The sequence below is a fragment of the Musca autumnalis genome, unplaced genomic scaffold (assembly GCF_047663935.1).
Source record: "Musca autumnalis isolate F117 unplaced genomic scaffold, ASM4766393v1 scaffold_1, whole genome shotgun sequence".
NCBI classification, from domain to species: Eukaryota; Metazoa; Arthropoda; class Insecta; order Diptera; family Muscidae; genus Musca; species Musca autumnalis.
This window is the reverse complement of record NW_027411644.1, coordinates 14,523,202-14,543,147: the sequence shown is the minus strand read 5'-3', so window position 1 is coordinate 14,543,147 and position 19,946 is coordinate 14,523,202. Positions and strand designations below refer to the sequence as shown.

General features: G+C 37.1%; 2 long non-coding RNA genes across 2 annotated transcripts in view; one reads left to right on the top strand and one right to left on the bottom strand.

The window, feature by feature from the left end:
* LOC141394002 (uncharacterized) overlaps nt 1-19,946 on the top strand; it is a 412,830-nt gene that overhangs the window by 260,319 nt on the left and 132,565 nt on the right. The gene's annotated exons all lie outside the window — the stretch shown is intronic.
* Nucleotides 1-19,946, bottom strand: part of LOC141393998 (uncharacterized) — a 120,752-nt gene that overhangs the window by 18,010 nt on the left and 82,796 nt on the right. The gene's annotated exons all lie outside the window — the stretch shown is intronic.

Genomic DNA, 19,946 nt, shown 5'->3' with positions numbered 1-19,946 from the left:
GCTAACTTAAAGTGGGCGGGGAGGGCATCCGCTTGAGGCTAGGGATTATAAACGATGAGTTGGGTAAGAAGCTTAGGACCTCTAATATTTGTTCAGTTTTGCTTTTCGTTTAATACCAAAACCATACCAAACCTCCATTTTGTGTTGAAGAAATAAAAGAGTAAAGCTATTTTGCTACATCAACAATTGTTGGATGAATTTAGGAAATCTTTAAGTTGGCGAGTTTATGACACCTTTTTATAGTGCAAACTCAGAAATTAACAGAAAAACATGAAATTATTAATTCCAACCTAGATGATAGGGACCAAGGCATTCTCTGTCCTGTCCACAAAAAAAAAAATAAATTTATAAGAGACTGTATCTTCGAATTTGATGGAACTGAACTACTTGGGTTTAACCAATCAATTTCATGCTAACATTTGTCCTCTGATTATTGTTTTTGTTTAAACTCAAATTACAAAACATAGTTGCATGAAATATTTAGATTTCATTAGTTTTTCTATTTCCTGTCATTTCTTTATTCAATTTACAGCATATGGAAAACGCCCCATTCTCAACAGAATATTATATTTCTAAAATTACATACAGGATATGAAGAAGAAAACTGAAAGCAGCTTCCTTGCAAACTGTGGTTTGAATACAAAAAGTGATGGTGTGGCCCATCTACATTAATACAAAGGCATGCCATATTTATTCCCACCCCAAACCCATGGACAAAAGCACCCCTTCATAAACTGTTTCATTAGACTAGGATAGACATTACAAATATCTGGTTATATAGATTGTGTTAGAAACTATTTGAATCTCTAATTCAAATAAACTCCCCATCTACCCACACATGTAACTTACATACAGCCAAGTACTGTTGTTGATAACCCTTACAAAAAGTCAACTTAAAGTTAACCAAACTCCCTCCCCTCATTCCAAAAGCTTCGTCCCCTTAGAGAGAAGAAGAAGAACTACAACCAACAACACTGTGACTTTAAAGACCAAATTGCAATTACGACAAGTTCAGTTTCTGCTGCACCCTTTTCCTTCCCCCCATTATAAGTAAATATGTAAAATAATAAATGAGAAAAAGGACAAGAAGGACTAGTAGAAGACCATAAGGAGTCGTTAGAATATTGTTAGAAGATGGCGTTGGTGTTTTAGTGGTAAATCGGTAATGAAAATGTGGGTGTTGTCGTTGTCCTCGTGTGTTAGTTGTAATTTTAGTTCTATGTTTTACACACAGAAGAAGGATACAATAAGAAAATACTTTGGTAAGGTAGTGTGGTTGAGGCTGCAGTGTTACTGCACAACAATGTCTATTGTCCACTGAATAAAGGAAATTATTTGAAAAGGACTTATTCTAAAAAGGACATAACATAAACGGGAAACATGAACACCCAAATGATGTTGTAGCCTCCACCATATGCACACATTCATACACAAAGAGGTACGAACGGAAAAGATGTTGGCGGGAGAAGATTATCTGAAGCGTCCAAAATAAAAATTTGGAATAAAAAAAAAAACTAATCACAAAACTTTTCCCACATGCTTTAGCTGAAAACAATACTAATGTTTTATCTTTCTATTGCTCGGGATGACAAACAAACAAGTAGAAACTGTAATGCTCAGCGCTGATAAGAAGACCTTACCCTGCAAGCAAAAACTATCGCGGAAGTGACTTAGGCGTGTCGCCCAGGGCGATGAAAACATTCGCGTAAGTCATGCTGAAGTGACCTCCGTTGTGAAGAAATGAACCACGCCGGCGTGTCGTCTTGGAAGCCACTCCAGCGACACTTCTAGAAGATCATTTCCGCGATAGTTCTTGGAATTAAAAAAAAATATTATTTATTTTTTTTCACTTATTTTTATTTTAAATTAATGTGTTGAATCATTAAATAAATGTAAATAATCGCCTTGGAATTCACTCAGAAGTCACTCCGAAGTGTCGGCATATGCGATAAAACGTAATCACAATAAGGCTACGAGTATAGAAATTGTTTGTGTAATTCACCAACGATCTTCCTTGGCGTGTCTCCGGAGTGACTTCCTAGGCGAGGGAGTGAGAAACTCACTTCCATATCGTCACCATAAATGCCGGAAGACGTAACCCACAAAAATAAAACTTTGTAGGAGAAGCAAAAAACGTTATAAAATGAAAACGGTGTTATAAAATATCGAAAATTTTTAGTATCGTGTTTTAAGACAGAGAAGAAATATATTTTTGGAAAAAAATTAAATTTTTTTTCCAGAACGTTAGAATCTGTGTGGATTACGTCTTTTGGTATTGTATTTTTCTGAAATGCCAAAAGACGTAACCCACAATTTATTGATTATACATTTGAAAAGTTTAGTTTAAATGAAAAATTATAAACAAATTAGAACTGGTTTATTGGCCCACGCGGTTGAGCGAACTTTAAACTGACAATCTGACTGTGTTGGGTTCTATTCCCAGTCTTGACGGTGAAATTTCAATGGATCAAAATTAGGTGAACTGTCTATGCCAACCAGCACTACAATTACTTAAAATTTTAAGTGTATTATATTTATTATATTTAAAACTTCAGATCCAGAATATTATATTTATTGTGGTACTTAAGTCAATTTATGGACAAAATATAGTTAATATAAATTAAGTGATGTGAAACAATTTAAATTTAACTTTTAATTCTTATTAGGAATGATGCCATAAATGTAATGACAATCACTTGGATTTAAGCGTGCGGAAATTCCTTTTTTGGAAATTATAGCTTCAGTGCGTACATCTAAGGAGGACCCACTGCCCCAAAATCTCCTGAAAGTGTATGTTGTAGAGTCTGGCAGTTATCTTTTATATCACTTTAAAAATAGATTATACCGCTAAGATCAAACGCCAATATTTGCAGTTTATTGGATCTCCTGTCCATTTGCATAAGTAAACAATACAGAAAAGTTGCGTTTTTCTCTGGACCTATTTGAATATCATTAAAATCAATCTCATTATATATGTTATACCACGGGTTGATAAGAACATTGTTCGGCAAACTTACACTAAAACCGTAGTTGTCTTTAAAAAACATATATGTGTTAGACCGACGAGAATTTTGAGCAGTTTTTGTTGCCATTTGTCTTCAAAATAACCAATTACTTTTGTCCGTTTACTTTATATTGTTTTCAAGTTTTTTGTTGTTCTTGGGAGGTTTATTCAAACCAGGCCATTGGTCGGTCTTCAGACATCATATTAAATTAGACACTTCAATCACTTTTTTATTAAAACTTTCGACATTTTACCAAACCTGAGTTTTGGCTATGACATGCGTATAAGGGGAAATATCAAAAATTCCCACAAATCTGAATTTTGTTGCAAAAAGTTATTCGGGTTACAAAAACCGCCTAAAGTAAAAGTTGTAGATTTAAACATTAGCAACAAGAACGGTCTTTATAATTTTTAAAACGGAATCACCATTCATGAGATATCGTCATCTGAGAGTCAAATTAAACATATGGAGAAATAAGCCGCATAAGAGGCGAACCGGTTAAAATGACCACGCCATGTGATAGGTATTTCTTTAAGCTTTCAAACGACACCCACTTTGTAGTAATAGGTTCAGTAGAACCGGGTCTAACACGGTTTTTGAATCTGGACTTTCGGGTCAAATAACCGGATAACCATATCCGCTCCAAAGGAAATTATACGTTTCCGTAATCAGCTCAATGGCATTGTAATTGCTACAAAAATCAAGGACTAAGTTGTTTGTACTGCTGTTTTATTTTCAAATAATGTAGGTTACACCTTTTGTGTTTTATGAATTTTTCAGTATGCTGTTACGTCTTTTGGCATTTCTTAAACAGCATCGTTATTCTTAAACGTAGACGCTTGAAATTTTGCCAGAGCATGTATTTTAGCTTAATTTATCAGATTTCAACAAAAAACGAATTTCGATTTTCATGTCGGTTACGTCTTCCGGCATTTATGGTGACATTGTCTTGTCAAGAACACCTTATTGTCTTCTACAAGAAGGCCTTACTTATCTTCTTTGTGGTATTCTATAAGGAGGCCTTGTGGTGTTCTATAAGGTCTTGTGGAGTTTTATAAGACGACTTTGTGGTCTTCTATAAGAAGATCTTGTGGTCTTTTATAAGAAGGACTTGTGTCTTCTATAAGAAGACCTTGTGTTTTTCTATAAGAAGACCTTGTGATCCTCTATAAGAAGACCTTGTGGTTTTCTATAAGAAGAATACCCTGTGGTCTTCTATAAGAAGACCTTGTGATCTTCTATAAGAATACCTTGTGGTCTTTTATAAGAAGGTCCTGTGATCTTCTAGAGAAAACCTCGTGGGATTATATAAGAAGACCTTGTGGTTTTTTATAAGAAGGTCCTGTGATCTTCTATAAGATTACCCTTTTGTGTTCTATAAGAAGACCTTATGGTCTTCTATAAGAACTTTTTCTTGTGGTCGTCTTCTATAAGAAGAAGACCCTGTGGTCTTCTATAATAAGAAGACCTTCTGGTTTTCTATAAGAAGAAGACCCTGAGGTCTTCTATAAGAAGAAGACTTTGTTGTCTTCTATAAGAAGGTCCTGTGGTCTTCTATAAGATGACTCTTTCGTCTTCTATAAGAAGACCTTATGGTCTTCTATAAGAATTTTTTCTTGTGATCTTCTATAAGAAGAAGAACTCGTAGTCTTCTATATAAAGATGACCTTGTAGTTTTTTATAAGAAGAAGACCCTGTGGTCTTCTATAAGAAGACCTTGTGGTCTTTTATAAGAAGGCCTTGTGGTCTTCTATAAGAAGGCCCTGTGATCTTCTATAAGATGACCCTTTTGTGTTCTATAAGAAGACCTTATGGTCTTCTATAAGAATTTTTTCTTGTGGTCTTCCATAAGAAGAAGGACTTGTGGTCTTCTATAAGAAGAAGACCTTGTGGTCTTCTAGAAGAACAAGACCTTCTGGTCTTCTATAAGAAGAATGTCTTGTGGACTACTATAAGAAGAAGACCCTGTGGTCTTCTACAAGAAAACCCTTTTGTCTTCTATAAGAAAACCTTATGGTCTTCTATAAGAACTTTTTCTTGTGGTCTTCTATAAGAAGACCTTATGGTCTTCTATAAGAAAACACTGTGGTCTTCTATAAGAAAACACTGTGTCTTCTATAAGTAGACCTTGTGGTTTTCTATAAGAAGAAGACCTTGTGGTTTTAGAATGTCTTGTGGACTACTATAAGAAGAAGACCCTGCGGTCTTCTATAAGAAAACCCTTTTGTCTTCTATAAGAAAACCTTATGGTCTTCTATAAGAACTTTTTCTTGTGGTCTTTTATAAGAAGAAGACCTTGTGGTCTTCTATAAGACCACCTTGTGGTCTATTTAAGAAAACAATGTGGTCTTCTATAAGAACATCTTGTGATCTTCTATAAGAAGAAGACCGTGTTGTCTTCTATAAGAAGAAGACCTTGTGGTCTTTTATAAGAAGGAAACCTTGTTGTCTTCTATAAGACTGCCTTGTGGTCTTCTATAAGACTGCCTTGTGGTGTTCTATAAAAAGGCCTTGTTTTTCTCTTCTATAAGAAGACCTTGTGTTCATAATGAAGACCTTGTGGTCTTCTATAAGAAGCCTTGTGGTCTTATAAAAGAAGAATACCTTCTAGAAGAATAAGACATTTTGGTATTCTGTTAGAAGAAGACTTGGCCTTCTATAAGATATTTTTGTCTTCCACAAGAAGGCCTTCGTGTATTCTATAAGACTTTCTTTTTAGTCTTATATAAAACGTCCAACTAGTTTTATATAAGAAGACCTCCTAGTCTTCGTAAGTGTACCTCCTGGTCTTCTATAAGATGACCTTGAGACCTTGTATAAGAAAACTTTCAGGTCTATAAGAAAACGTTCTGGTCTTCTGTAAGAAGACGTCCTGGTCTTCCTTTAGAAGGCCTCCTGGTCATCTGTTAGAAGACTTTGTGGCCTTCTATAAGAAAACTTTGTGGTCTTCTGTAAGAAGACTTCCTGCTTTTCTGTAAGAAGACCGCCTGGTCTTCTAAAAGGAGGTATTGTGAATTTCTATAAGAAAACCTTATAGTCTTTTGTAAGAAGACTTCCTGGTCTACTTTATGAAGACCTTGTGTCCTTTATGAATATACCGCCTAGTTATACCCTCAGTATTTATGCTAACGAGGGTATATACACGTTCATACGGGCAAAATGTGCCTCATCGAAATAATGGTTTTAGACCTCAAGTATGTTTGGACGAAATGTGTTTCAGACAATTTGGAGTCGATTGAGCAATGTACGTCCGTCTGTCTCTCTAACTGGCTGGTGCGCACGGTAACTCTCGAACGGATGAACCGATTCGGTTCAAAATTTGGCTTTCGTAATATATTGCCCAAAATTAGTTTAAGTTCGAAGATGGGCTATATCGGTCCACTCCTTCCGGTACCTCCCCCACAAAAGCTCGGAAATGTTCGGAAAATTTGTGCGCACGATAACTTTTTAAGGGAGTAACCGATTTGATCCATACGTTGCCCATCGTACAGTGTGTACCAGACATAGATAATGCTTCACTAAATCGGGCCACTCCTTCGGGTACCTCCCACACAAAATTTCGGAAAAGTTCAGTTTAGGGCCATCTCTTGAATCACTCTGATTTTTGTTTTAGCAACTTGTATTCACTTCCCTCCATACGACGGTACAAGTTTCATTAGGGGCAAATCCATACTTCCCGAGAGCTGCAAAAACCCCTATGACACCTTGTGAGGTGGTTGGATCGCAACATAACTCTAGAACGGATCTGCAGATTCGGTCCAAAATTTGGCCTTAGTAATATTTTGTCCAAACCTAGTTTATTTTTGAAGATAAGCCATATCAGTCCACTCCTTCAGGTACCTCCCCCACAAAAGTTCAAAAATGTTCGGACAATTTGTTCATTCGGTAACCCTTGAAGGGAGTGGCCGAATTGGTCCATACTTTACACATCCTAATATATTTACTAGATATAGATCAGGTTCAAATATGGACTATATTTGCCCACTCCATCCGGTACCTCCCACACAAAATTTCGGATAAGTTCACTTTAAGACCTGCTATCGAATCATTTTGAATTATGTTGGAGCAACTTGCATTCGCTGCCTCAATTACGATGGTAAAAGTTTTTCAGGGGTAAGTTCATACTTCTTGACCAAACATCCCGAAAGGTGTAAAAACCCCTATGCCACCATATGTAGTGGCTGGAGATCCACTTCCATAATGGTCAATGTAAATCCATTCCTTTTAGTATCTCCTCCGCAAAACTTTTGATCTCTAATCCTAATGAACATTTTTGTCAAATGCCCAAAATTTTTAAAAACCCCTAAATACATATGTTTTTTGGGAAAGAATTGTTTCAATATACACAGGCTGAGGGTATATCTCTGTCGACAAAGCCGACTGATACTTTTTTACTTGTTTAATCTTCATTACATCTGGAACACTTCTGGAACACTTCAGAAATTTCTACCATTATTTCTCCCTCTCTTACATTATCTTCCTTTCCACATTATTTCTCCCTCTCTTACATTATCTTCCTTTCCACACAATATACACCAAGAAAATGAGAATTTGCACTTCGTTGACTACCATGATGACTATAAAGAAAAGTCATGTGGCGGCTCTATGATGATAGTTGTCCCATTGATGGTGGTGGTTACTTGTAATGGTCCTGCATGCATTTGAATACTTTTAGCATTCATAAAACTGTTCAAATGTTTTACTACATATTATACATATGTACATACATTCATACCATGGGTTGATGGTCTGAGAAGAGTTACAGGAAATGGTTTAGTTGTAGACTTTCATATCAAAAGTTTAGTTTGCTCCTTTTTACATACAACAGCAGCAGCCAACAATGACGACAACGACAAATATCTGAAGTCATTTTAAAAGTAAGTCGTCGACAAAAAGACGGCAGAAACGGAAAGAGAAAAAACAAGAATATTTATGTATTCATTTATGTATGAGTCGTAAAATAAAATCTAATGAAATTACGTTTTTACGACAAACACAAAGGCATACGTAAATACTTAGATGTTTTATATAATAGTAGTAAGTTTAAATGTTTGCTTCCTTTCTTCATCCTATGTAAATATAATAGATTTAGTTGTGTTGTGTGTAAAGAATGCAATATTTGTTATATAAAGATGTATGTATGGTGCTGTGTGCATATTTGTTCTTGGGAAATGTAAAAAGCTTACACATTCATTTATTTGTTTTCCAACTGACAAACAATTTGACTAGGAATTTTAACTTTCTAACATTATTTTATTCTATTTTAGTTGAGGTTTAGAGTTATATTAATTTGAAGGGGCGGGCAATAATTGAGAAAATGTGTGGACAAAAAATAAATATTGGAGAACCAAAAGTTTTCAAGAAAAGACAGATTTAAAATTAATTGTCTCTATTGGATAAAATTTTTATGTACCCCACTGGGGATTATGCATGATGCTGATACTGAGCTATGGAACAACTGAGATGAAACTTACATATCTTGGTGAAAAGCGGCATTAAAATTTTGCGTTATATAATTAGAGGGTGATTGGGCTAGTTTTCAATTTATTCGTAAGCAGTTGAATTTTTTTATAAATGGATGTGGCTTTTAGCACGTAAGCGACAATAGTTTTATAAACCAAATTATGTTCTGGTTTTAAAAGCAAAGGAATTGTTTTATTATATACTAGGTATCTCCATATTCTGTCAGTATTTTGCCAGAAAGCACTGTATTGAGCCTTTGAACGAGAAACATAAAGTGTTGGTTTCCTTTTTTTAATAAATGTAGTAGTATTTCGGCTAGAATGTCTTTATTTACCTCATCTGAAATAATCCTTTGACCTGTAAATGAGTATCCTTCGAAATTAACGTTGGGCATCCCTGCTATGAAAAGAATAAACATAGCCTTACTCTCTTTTTCTTCCTTATATAGTAAAAGACTTAATACCGCATCTAGTTCTACAATGCGCAGGCAGTATTTAAATATTCAAATATTTACATAAAACCATTTTTCCAAACATGGCACAACTATATCTTTAACAACAATCTGTGTGCACCACCCACACACACACACACTCAATATTACATACATATGCGTATAAATAAATTCATACAAATTGCTTCTATTCATTATATGTATGTAAATAAATGTAAAACAAGACAGTATTCAATTAAATTTTGGCATTTGCAATATTTCAAATATTTAGAAATTGTATACGACTGTTTGTATAGAAGTTTGTCTATACCTTAATTGCTTTAGTTTCAAATTATAAAAATCTAATTGTATCAATCTTCATTGATTTAAATATAAAATTCTATGACGAGTTAAGTCGTCTTACAATAGCAAATGCATTACCAAGAACAATGCTGAAATGAAGGTGGTTAGATTAAAAAATAGTATATGTTTTACCACTATCTCAACAGCATCGGACATTCCCTCGCAAATAATCATTATTTTAAAACATTAATTTTAGTCATCCAAATTTTCCAAACTTCCAAAACTTATTACTCACACCATTTTTCAAAAATAATGTCTAAAAGGTCAACCCCATTTTTAATGTTATGTGGAATGTCTTCCGTTTCCTTGGGGGATTGTTGTCTATTTTTCGACATTCTAATGGTTTGAGCAGGTATTTTCTAGACGTGACAATTTCAAGTGTCTGGTTAATTTATTTTGCAAATGGGTGGTTGGGTTGCTTTTCTGCAGAAAATTGTCAGTTTTTTTAGAAATTATTATAAAATGGTTCCGGACAATTAATTAAAACAATTAATCACTGCCATCCGTAAGGGAATGGTGTGAAGTTTTGATTTAAGAATGTCTTAAATCTTAAGTTTTTAAATATTAGAATTTTGAAAAAATATTGTTACGACGTAACTGGCTGATTTAAGTTAATTTAGATAAATTTCCGTTTATTTGAGAACTTTTTTGGTGCGTGAAATTTTATTAAACACTAGAAGACACCGGTACGCGTTGCTGGCCCGTCGTAATGATTTTTAATGACAACTTTTTACGGACGTTATGTTTGACAATTCAAAAATTGGCATTTTCTAACTCACTTCTTCGGTCCATTGTCAAACCGAGGAGGATTTTAAGTGTATCTACAGATTTTGTCCGTAACCTTTCTATTCTCATACGGATTTTGTTGATTTTTTCGGCCATTGATGCTGTTTAGGATTTATTATCGTCAATATCCCCTGTCTTTTTACTAAAGCGATCAAATTATAAATGTTAAATTCGAATTCCCCCACTTATTGAGACTTACACTTTTTAGTTTTTCATGGCTGATGTACCGTTGAACCTCACCATTTAAGGAAATTTGTAAATATATCGTTTTTCTTGTTCGGAGGCGCAACCACAGTTGCCTCGAAAATTTTCAAGTCGATGCACTCATAAGTTTAGCAAATATAGCGACTATAAAACAATAAGCCCCGGAACTTCGTCTGTAAATAAAAGACATTTTCGACCACGGGACATTCCTGAACATTTTCTGAAAATTCCATGAAATTAGTAGGCGTGGTCATTAGTTTTCAATATATAACATATTTAAAAAGTGGACGTGGTCCGGTAATTTGTACAAACAACCCCATTGTATCCCAAAATTTATTGTGAAACTGATATAATCATAGGTTTGGCTTATACAAATAGTGTTTAAGGGAAAGGCGTGGGGAAGTTACCAACCTCCTCCGAAGTTCATGAAATATACGTAACAACGGGAAATTTTGAGCTTTTGCTGCAAATTTCATGGAAATTCGTTCAGTAGTATTGGAGATATAACATATTTAAAAAAAGCAGGCGTGGTCGGGTATTTAGGCCCCAAAGAAGTACCTGGATTGTACTTCGTATTTTTAAACCGATACATTCGTAATATTTGCAAATATAGCGGGAAAAATCGGAACCCCTCAATTTTGCCACCACCTTTGCTGGTTTGAATTTGATTTGTTTTGTTTATATCAAACCGAATAAAGGGATTTACTTTAATTTAAAACCATCAGTCTCTGTCAATATCCCGTTAGCCTCATGTGAGTTTGACTCAGCCATTGGTTGAGATAAACAACAACTCCGATAAAGGGAGTGAGCCAAATTAGATCAAAAAAAGATCCCGTTATTCCTATGGGAAACACGTGGTCTACGACCATATAAAAGGCGGACGATTTTCAAATTGGGTGAGTGAGTGCGAGACCTTCAGTGCGTGAACATCGACCCGCGGCAACTTCGGCGAAGTGAAATCGAAAGTCCTTGTGTCCTGTAAGCATCCATGTAAGTCATAACATTCATATATTATCCTTTGGTTGTATCCTTCGGGTTATCCTTGATACTTGGGGTATCCTTAAGACTCCGAGGTATCCTTGGAATATCCTTCGATCCTTGGGATATCCTTCGATCCTAAATATATCCTTCGATTATGTCCCGACCCTTGATTTCTCCCGTATCCTTGCTTGAGTACTTACTAAGGTCTCTTGCAGTAGTATTCCCCAGTATCCTTGCTTGGGTACTTACTAAAGTCTCGTGCAGTAGTATCCCCCAGTATCCTTGCTTGAGTACTTACTAAGGTCTCTTGCAGTAGTATTCTCCAGTATCCTTGCTTGAGTACTTACTAAGGTCTCTCGCAATAGTATTCTCTAGTATCCTTGCTTGAGTACTTACTAAAGTCTCCTGCAGTAGTATTCTCCAGTATCCTTGCTTGAGTACTTACTAAGGCCTCTTGCAGTAGTATTCCCTAGTATCCTTGCTTGAGTACTTACTAAGGTCTCTCGCAGTAGTATTCCATAGCATCCTTGCCTGAGTACTTACTAAGGTCTCTTGCAATGGTATTCCCTAGTATCCTTGATTGAGTACTTACTAAGGTCTCTTGCAGTAGTATTCCCTAGTATCCTTGCTTGAGTACTTACTAAGGTCTCTCGTAGTAGAATTCTCTAGTATCCTTGCTTGAGTACTTACTAAGGTCTCTTGCATTAGTATTCCCTAGTATGCTTGCTTGAGTACTTACTAACGTCTCTCGCAGTAGTAGTCCCTAGTATCCTTGCTTGAGTACCTAAAAAGGTCTCTTGCAGTAGTATTCTCCAGTATCCTTGCTTGAGTACTTACTAAGATCTCTCGCAGTAGTATTCTTTAGTATCCTTGCTTGAGTACTGACTAAGGTCTCCTGCAGTAGTATTCTCCAGTCCATGCTTGAGTACTTACTAAGGCCTCTTGCAGTAGTATTCCCTAGTATCCTTGCTTGAGTACTTACTAAGGTCTCTCGTAGTAGTATTCCCTAGTATTCTTGCTTGAGTACTTACTAAGGTCTCCTGCAGTAGTATTCTTTAGTATCCTTGCTTGAGTACTTACTAAGGTCTCTTGCCGTAATCGTAGTTAATAGTAGTATCTTTGCATTATCCCTCCTTCCATCAGGTCTCAGTAGATGTGACGTGGAGTACTTATCCAGGTCTCTGCCACGTAGATAAGAGTACTTATCCAGGTCTCACAAGCCGACGGTCCCGTATCCTGTCACCCAGCCCTAGTACTTATCCTATTCTCGGAAGACATTCGTAATTATTGTAAATATAGCTTTTTTAAAGAAATAGGGTATAGGGGAAGTACCCCGACCCTTCCGAAACTCAACAAAATATGAACCCTATTTTCACCGGGGACCATCCCTGTACATTCCTGACAATTTCAGGAAAATCAGTTCAGTAGTTTTTGTAGAAAAATGGAAAATTGAAAGAAGTGGGCGTAAAAATGGGCGTGGTAAAATTTTCTTAGCATAAGTCGGGTTATGGCGAACATTTCACAAAAAGAACTCAACTGATTCAAGCCGTTCTCAACTGATGCCATTACCAACGAACGACATTTAATTTTTATTTACAAAGACTTCTTATATTATTTGAATCAAATTAACAACAACAACTACAGTATAGAATTTCACTCACTGTTTTCTATGTATATTTTGTTATTGTTTTTGTTGTATTCTCTCATATTTGTTTTGATCAATCAGTTAAAACTGACGTCATTATTACCCCTTCTATTATCTAGTAGTTATAACCTCTGCACCATTTGTTGTTAAAATTCATCTGTCTCGAGTGACCACTGTAGAACATTCTAGATTGAGGATTCTAAAACAGACTATTCTTCAGCGAGCGAGTATAAATGCAGGAGAAAATCAGGGAGTTGAAATTCGGACCGCTAATTAAAACCGTCAGTTAAGTGTAACAAAGTAAAGTTAAGCTGTGTGCTTAGTAAAGTCTAATGTGAGTAATTCTGTGCAGTATTTTTAAGGTTACCCCTATTTGGGTTTTGTGTTGTCAGATGAGATCATAGATAAATGTTGGCTTTAGAGAGCAAACAGAGACAATATCTTTGAAACTAATTCGAATCTTGTTTTAACCTCTGCAGTTAACTTGTAGATAAGAGCATGAACATCATATTAGAAGAGATAATCAGATCGAGAAACTGCATTTTTTTACCCTAAGATGTGCAATATATCGAAAATAGCGTGAAGTTAAAAAGGCTAGTCCAAATGGGCGGCTCGTCGGCCAATTCCCACTGATTTGGTTCAACTTTGTACATCGTAATAGTTCTTCCTTGTCGGAACCAACTAAACTACTGATGATCTCTCAATCCCACGATGACAATTTCTATAAACCTGGTTGATCCGGGCTCGACTAGGAGCCGTCACCTCAACAATTATGTGTTTGTAGTTGTGTATTTTTCACCATGCATCGAGCTCATTTAGTCCGTACGGGGATAGAGAAGAACTGAGACATGGGTCGTTTCCGTTTGTCAGATTCGCATCCACCATATGTCAACATATGTGAGAGGTAGGGAATGGGTGCCCTTTCGAGGCTGTTCCGCTCTTAGCCATCTCCAGGACTACTGCGATAAGTGTTATGTTGCTACTTGCTGCGCCAAAACATCTCCCAGCGTGTCTCCCACTACGTCGTCGCTGTTGGAATACGAGAGACCCCTGCTGCATATTCAACAACAACAAACTCAGCATCCTTCACCACATGTTGTCGCCGCCCGAACTGCATCCTGCCATTCAATTGACGAGGTCTCTGCAACAAGCTCAACGACATTGTAGACTTTATGAGCGGAGAAGCCCCAATTCAGGAAACAAAATTTTCTTCTGTAGCTCGCATCGTTGCGATGGTTACAACGTTTTGTGGAAGGTTCGTACAAGAAGCGGAGAAGGAGAACTTGCCTTCCTTATACACCAGTCTGTCCAGTTCCCACTTAACTCGCATAAACTTGTGTCTAGCGACCCATACATAGTAAAATTTGGGACTGCCGAGGTAGAGGTGCTAGAGGTCTCCACAACAACGTCAACGAAATTGTAAACTTTTTGAGTCGGAGAAGCATCATGGTCGCCGCGATCCACGAAACGAAGTCACCTGTAGCTTGCAACGTTGCTATGGTTACAATGTCTTTCACTTGCCTTCCTTATACACCAGTCTATCCACTACAGACTTATCTCGCTTCAACTTGACCCATACATGGAAGATGGCAGTAAAGTGTGAGACTGCTGTGGTAGAGGTGCTGAATATCTTACATCCCAGCTAACATTTTTTCCCGAATTCTTTGCGAATTCGGTCAGAATCTCTGCACAAATTGCCGATTCTGATGCCGAATTCTTTCCAACGAATTCGGAAAGAATTTTCTAAGAAAATTCTAACAACAACGAATTCGGTTCGGATTCGAAAAAAAATTCTGGAAAATTCGGTGGAACATTTAGATTTTTTGAAGAAATTCGGTCCGAATTTGGAAAGAAATTCTGGTAAAATTCGAAGAAAAGTTTAGATTTTCTGAAAAAAAAAATCGGAAGATATTCTTGGTCGCTGACGCCTTTGATATTGACACACAACACAGAACAAATCCCCACTCAGAAACAATTTTCTTTTAATGCGCTATTTATGGATGATTCTAATTTCAAACGTCATAATGATTTTCCCTGGTGTTATCATTTTGTGATTAGTAGTAGAAGAATGTGCACGAGCATGTTAAAGCTATCAACACTAGCTTGAATTATTAAATGTTGCATTTATATTAAAACAATTCAAAATTTGTATATGCGAATTTTATAAAAAATCAGTTTGATTTTCGACAACAATCGAACAAAAAAATCCCTTAGAAAATTGATTAGAAATCGGAACGAATTCGGAACGAGATTCTTAGGGTTCTTCAGAAAATGTGCAGAGATTCTTAAAAAGTTTTAGAAAATCGGTACAATCTCTAGAAAAATATTAGAGAAATATCTAAAAAATATTCAGAAAATTTCGAAAAAAAAATTGTTAGCTGGGATACCGCCGATAATATTAGTTCGCTTTTGGAGATCAAAAATGGATCTAGGGCACTTCAATCCTCATCATGAGCTTTGCCATTCCATTCAACGATCTACAGAGCAAATTGATAGCTGCACATTATACACAGTGAACAAAGACGTTCCTACGAGGAACGAGGTTATGGACAGAGCCCACTAGACATCAGCATTGTGGAACCCGGCCTCATAAATGACGTATTCTGGAAACCGGTCATTTCGCTTGGCTCAGACCACCTTCCGATAATTGTCTCCTTTGACAGTAATATCTTAAACCATTGAAAAATTGATTGGTAGAGGTTCAGAGAATTTACCAATCACCGCTTCCGATCCGTGAACACGTTGTCAAAATCTTGTAGACAGGATTCCCAAACCCAGGCACATCAGGAGAGATCTTCACGATCTAGAGAAATGTACAAACGGGAACCTCTGGATCAACGAGCCAATCAGGCGGACTTGGGTTGCATTCACATTGATGCAGTTGCACAGGCAGATCCGGACTATGCAGCCGCCTCAATTCGTATTGGGCCCGAATTTGGGCTGCTACAAAAACAATTGATGAACACTATAAATTACGAATTGGATATCCAATTTGGTCCAAACTTTGCACGGACAAACTTTGAAGGACAACACTTCCTCACAAACGTTCAAAATTTCTTCTAAGTTCAGTTTAGGATCTGTTTGAAGATAGTTTTGGAATTTTTACAGAAGGTGGTTCATGCCAAGTGATCCTGATTACAACTATATATGGTTTATACTGGACAAGTCCGTACTTCCTGAAATAATTGTCCGAATGCTCTAAAAAGTCCCTAATACCTACCCCTCAAATGCCTATAAATGTATTTGTATTTGATAAGCATTGAAAAATGGGGTTACCAGCCAAGTCGGACTATAGGAAGAGTTTGGAATTGAATAGCTGGCATATTAATTCATATGTGCAATTTTCGAATGATTTACGTATAAAGGCTTGTTTCCAAGCTTAGCCTACGCACTAAAATAAAATTCTTATATGCCTGATGATCGGACTTAACCACCCGTGAACGTTACATAATGGTTGATTGAATGTGTGGGACTTCGGTGGACCCCTAATTTTTCAATACACCTCTTAGGTCATAAAAGAGCATGTCGCGGGTAATGAGTGATTATTTTTTGACCACTAAAATAGGTAGTTAAATGAGTTGTCACTAAAAGTCGTAACTACTTTTTTACTACTTATTTTAAAGGTTAAAAAGTAACCACTCATTACGCGTGGCATGTTCTTGTTAAAATAATGGATTAGTAAGTGGTTTCGTAAGGTGTATTTTTGCTGGGTTCTTTTTTGTTTAAAATGTTTTTATATGTTTAGCTTCAATTTCAACATCAATTTAAATTAGAAATTTCGTTTGTGCGAAATGTTTTTTCCTTCTCGCCCTCGCCACCTCCTACCCTCCCTCCCTCTTTTCCTCTTTGAATTTGCATATTTTGTGCATTCTAAAATAACTTTGAAATTGCGAAATGTATATTTTAATTAATTTCAAAATTGTTGGCTATTTGCTAAACTAAATATAAGTTGTTATTTGTGTGTGTGTATGTGTGTGCTTTGTTATTGCATTTGCGTTGGTTGTTTGAAAATAGTTTCGATATTGCATGCTATGCACAACGCCCACCTGTCACAAAGGCTGGCAGGCTGGCTGACAGGAAAGTTGTTAAACTGCAGTCGGGCAAACATTGAAATCTTTCATGCGAAAAGCACACACATCACAGACAGTCACATAGAAAATTTGTTTGGACATTGGGCAATGTATCATCAGCAACAGCAACAATAACAAACGGGCCAGGGAACATGCCTAGAATGTGTGCGTGATGCAAGTGCATGTGTGTTTGCTCTTGGTTTTTCCAAAATGCATTTCATTTTCCCAGGACAGAAAGGAACTACAAAAAAATCCGTACAAATCAAATGGAACCTGGAATGGAATGGAGAATATTTGCTTCTAAAGCCATGACAAAGCCTCAAAAACAGGAACACTAAAATCAACAGCAATTTTAGCAAAAACCCAAAGCCAAAAACTGCATAGGAACACACTATGACCTGTCATCTATAGCAGCCTAGAACAGAAAAAATGTCATGCTGAATATGGCCGACCACCCCCTGTTGATGATGAGATACCACAATCCAGTTGAGTGTAAGTAAATGGTCAACAAAAAGTGTTCAAACCATTTGGTTACTCCCTGTCAGCCATATAGGGGGGAGGTAAAACTAAAAACACGAAGAAGAAGAACTGCATCATATAAGCCTGGCTTTAAATGAAATTGCATGTATTTCGTTTGGACCTGCCTGTTGTTGTACATAGCAATTGTGTTGTGTGCAGGCATGTGGTTGCTCTGTACCCACCGCCCGCCCTTCTCACTGTTTTCTAGTGTTTTTGGTCATTTGCTGATATGAACATCCTCGTTTTCATATTTCTGACGCAAATATCAAATGCAATTTCAAAGTTTCTCACACAAAGCGTTCTAAATGCATTTTTGTTTTTGTGCATCCATATAGATGATGAACGGAATTTTTGTCGTTGTTGTCGTTCTTGTTGTTGTGTTTTATGTATGTGTGGTGTATGTGTGCGTCTGTGGTCGTTGGTATATTGAAAAAATGAAATTGCATTGAGTTTGAATGCAAAACTGAATACACTCAGGGAACTTTTTTCCTATTTTTGTTACAAAACCCAGTAATAACGTGAAGAGAGAAGCCTTTATTGGATTTTTGAGAAAAAATATTTGATTGTGCACATTTAAGTAATAATGTGGGACTATAAGACCTGTCTAACTGTTGCGCCCGTTAACTTTCGGACTTATCAACCAAACTTTGTACAATGTAATATTTTTTGGGTGACGTAGGGGATGAAAGATACCATGTAACGGTCCTGACCGCCTTTAACAAACCAAAGCCCAGGATTTATCTTGGTCCATCTTTCATCTCAAGTGGACACAGACCTCCCTGTGTTTCCTGTAGTGTATCCTAAGGAGCTGCATTTAACACCCGTTAAAGGTAGTGAACTAACATGTACCGCGCGTTCACCCATAAGAACGTTAAAAACTTGGGTTTGGGCATCGGGTTAGTAAAATTCTGGGGGAGAAAAACACACTCCTCTAAAGTTGACGACCCTTGCAAACGTTTTAAGACCATGATCTGCGAATCTGCACCTGGAATGTTCGCACTCTTTATAGAGAAGGTGCAGTTTACGCATTGGCAGATGTTTTTGAAAAGTACAAGACCGACATTACTGCCATACAGGAAATACGATGGAAAAGGAAAAGCGTCACAACAACACCTAAGGTGACGCACTATATTATTTGCGGATTTGGAGTTGGTCGAAGGTTAAAACATCTGGTCTCCAGCTTCACCCCAGTGAATGAAAGACTTGCTACAATTTGAACAATAGCAACATTTTTTGAGATCAGCTTTATTTGAGTTTGTACTCCCACTGAAGATAAAGACGAACAGACCAAAGATTGCCCTGCCCATGACATTAAAATTATTCTAGGCGATTTGAATGCCAACGTTGGAAAAACAGAAAGAATATCTTTAGCCCAACAGTAGAGAAATTTAGTCTCCACAGTGAAATATCTGACAAAAGAATGAGGCTGATAGACTTTGCAGCTGCAAAAAACATGGTAGTTAGCAGTACCAGATTTAAGCATCTCGATACTCATAAGGGCACCTGGCTGTCGCTAGATCAAAGAATAAGAAATCAAATTGATCACGTTGTGATAGATAGAAGACATTCATCGAGCGTGTTGGATGTACGATCGTTCCGAGGAGCAAACATATATTCGGACCACTACCTTGTTGCAGCAAAGGTACGTACCAGATTAAACGTTGCAAATAAAGCACAAACAGATACAACGCAGAAGTTTGACATCGGTAGGCTGAAAACATAACAGATAGCCACAGCATATTCCATTTAAGTAGAGAGCTTCGAAATACTCTCTCGAATTCTACCCGCGAGTGAAATTCGAGCGAGTTCGAGCGGGAGTACTCGCGCGAGTAGAAAAAATAAATCAAGTATACTCAGGTGGTCCTCCGAACTTCCGACCACTCTCCCTCGAACCTCCGACCACCCTCCGCCGAACCTCCGACCACCCTCCTCTGAGGCTCCGAACTTTTGAACAACTTGTCCTTTCTATCTTCAGTCCACAGCAACATTAAAAACTGTTCGCTATCACTCACTCAGGAACCCACAAACGGTCAAAAAATGTATACACTATATACACTACTCGATTTTACTCTTCGAGTAAACTCGTACTCTATTTCGAGTATTTTCATGCCCACTCTTATTTTTAAACCAGGAGTACTCGCGAGTGCTCCCAAATCAAACAAAACAGTGGAGAGTAAATTTCTTTTTAAACTCGAACTCATGGAGTACTCCCACTCGCGAGTAAAATCGAGATAAACGGAGCTCTACTTAACTAGCCCAATTGCTTAATGAAAGCACTCCTAGTACCGATAACATATCAGCACAATGACAAAATATTGCCCACTCCACGCAAACAGCCGCAAAATCCATACTTGTATACCAGAGAGCCCCACCAAGGAACCCATGGTATGACCAGGCGTGTCGTGCTGCTACCGAAGAGAAAATGCGGCTAGTTTACAATCAGTAGCAACGCGTAGGGCAAAAGAGAGGTATAGGGAGAA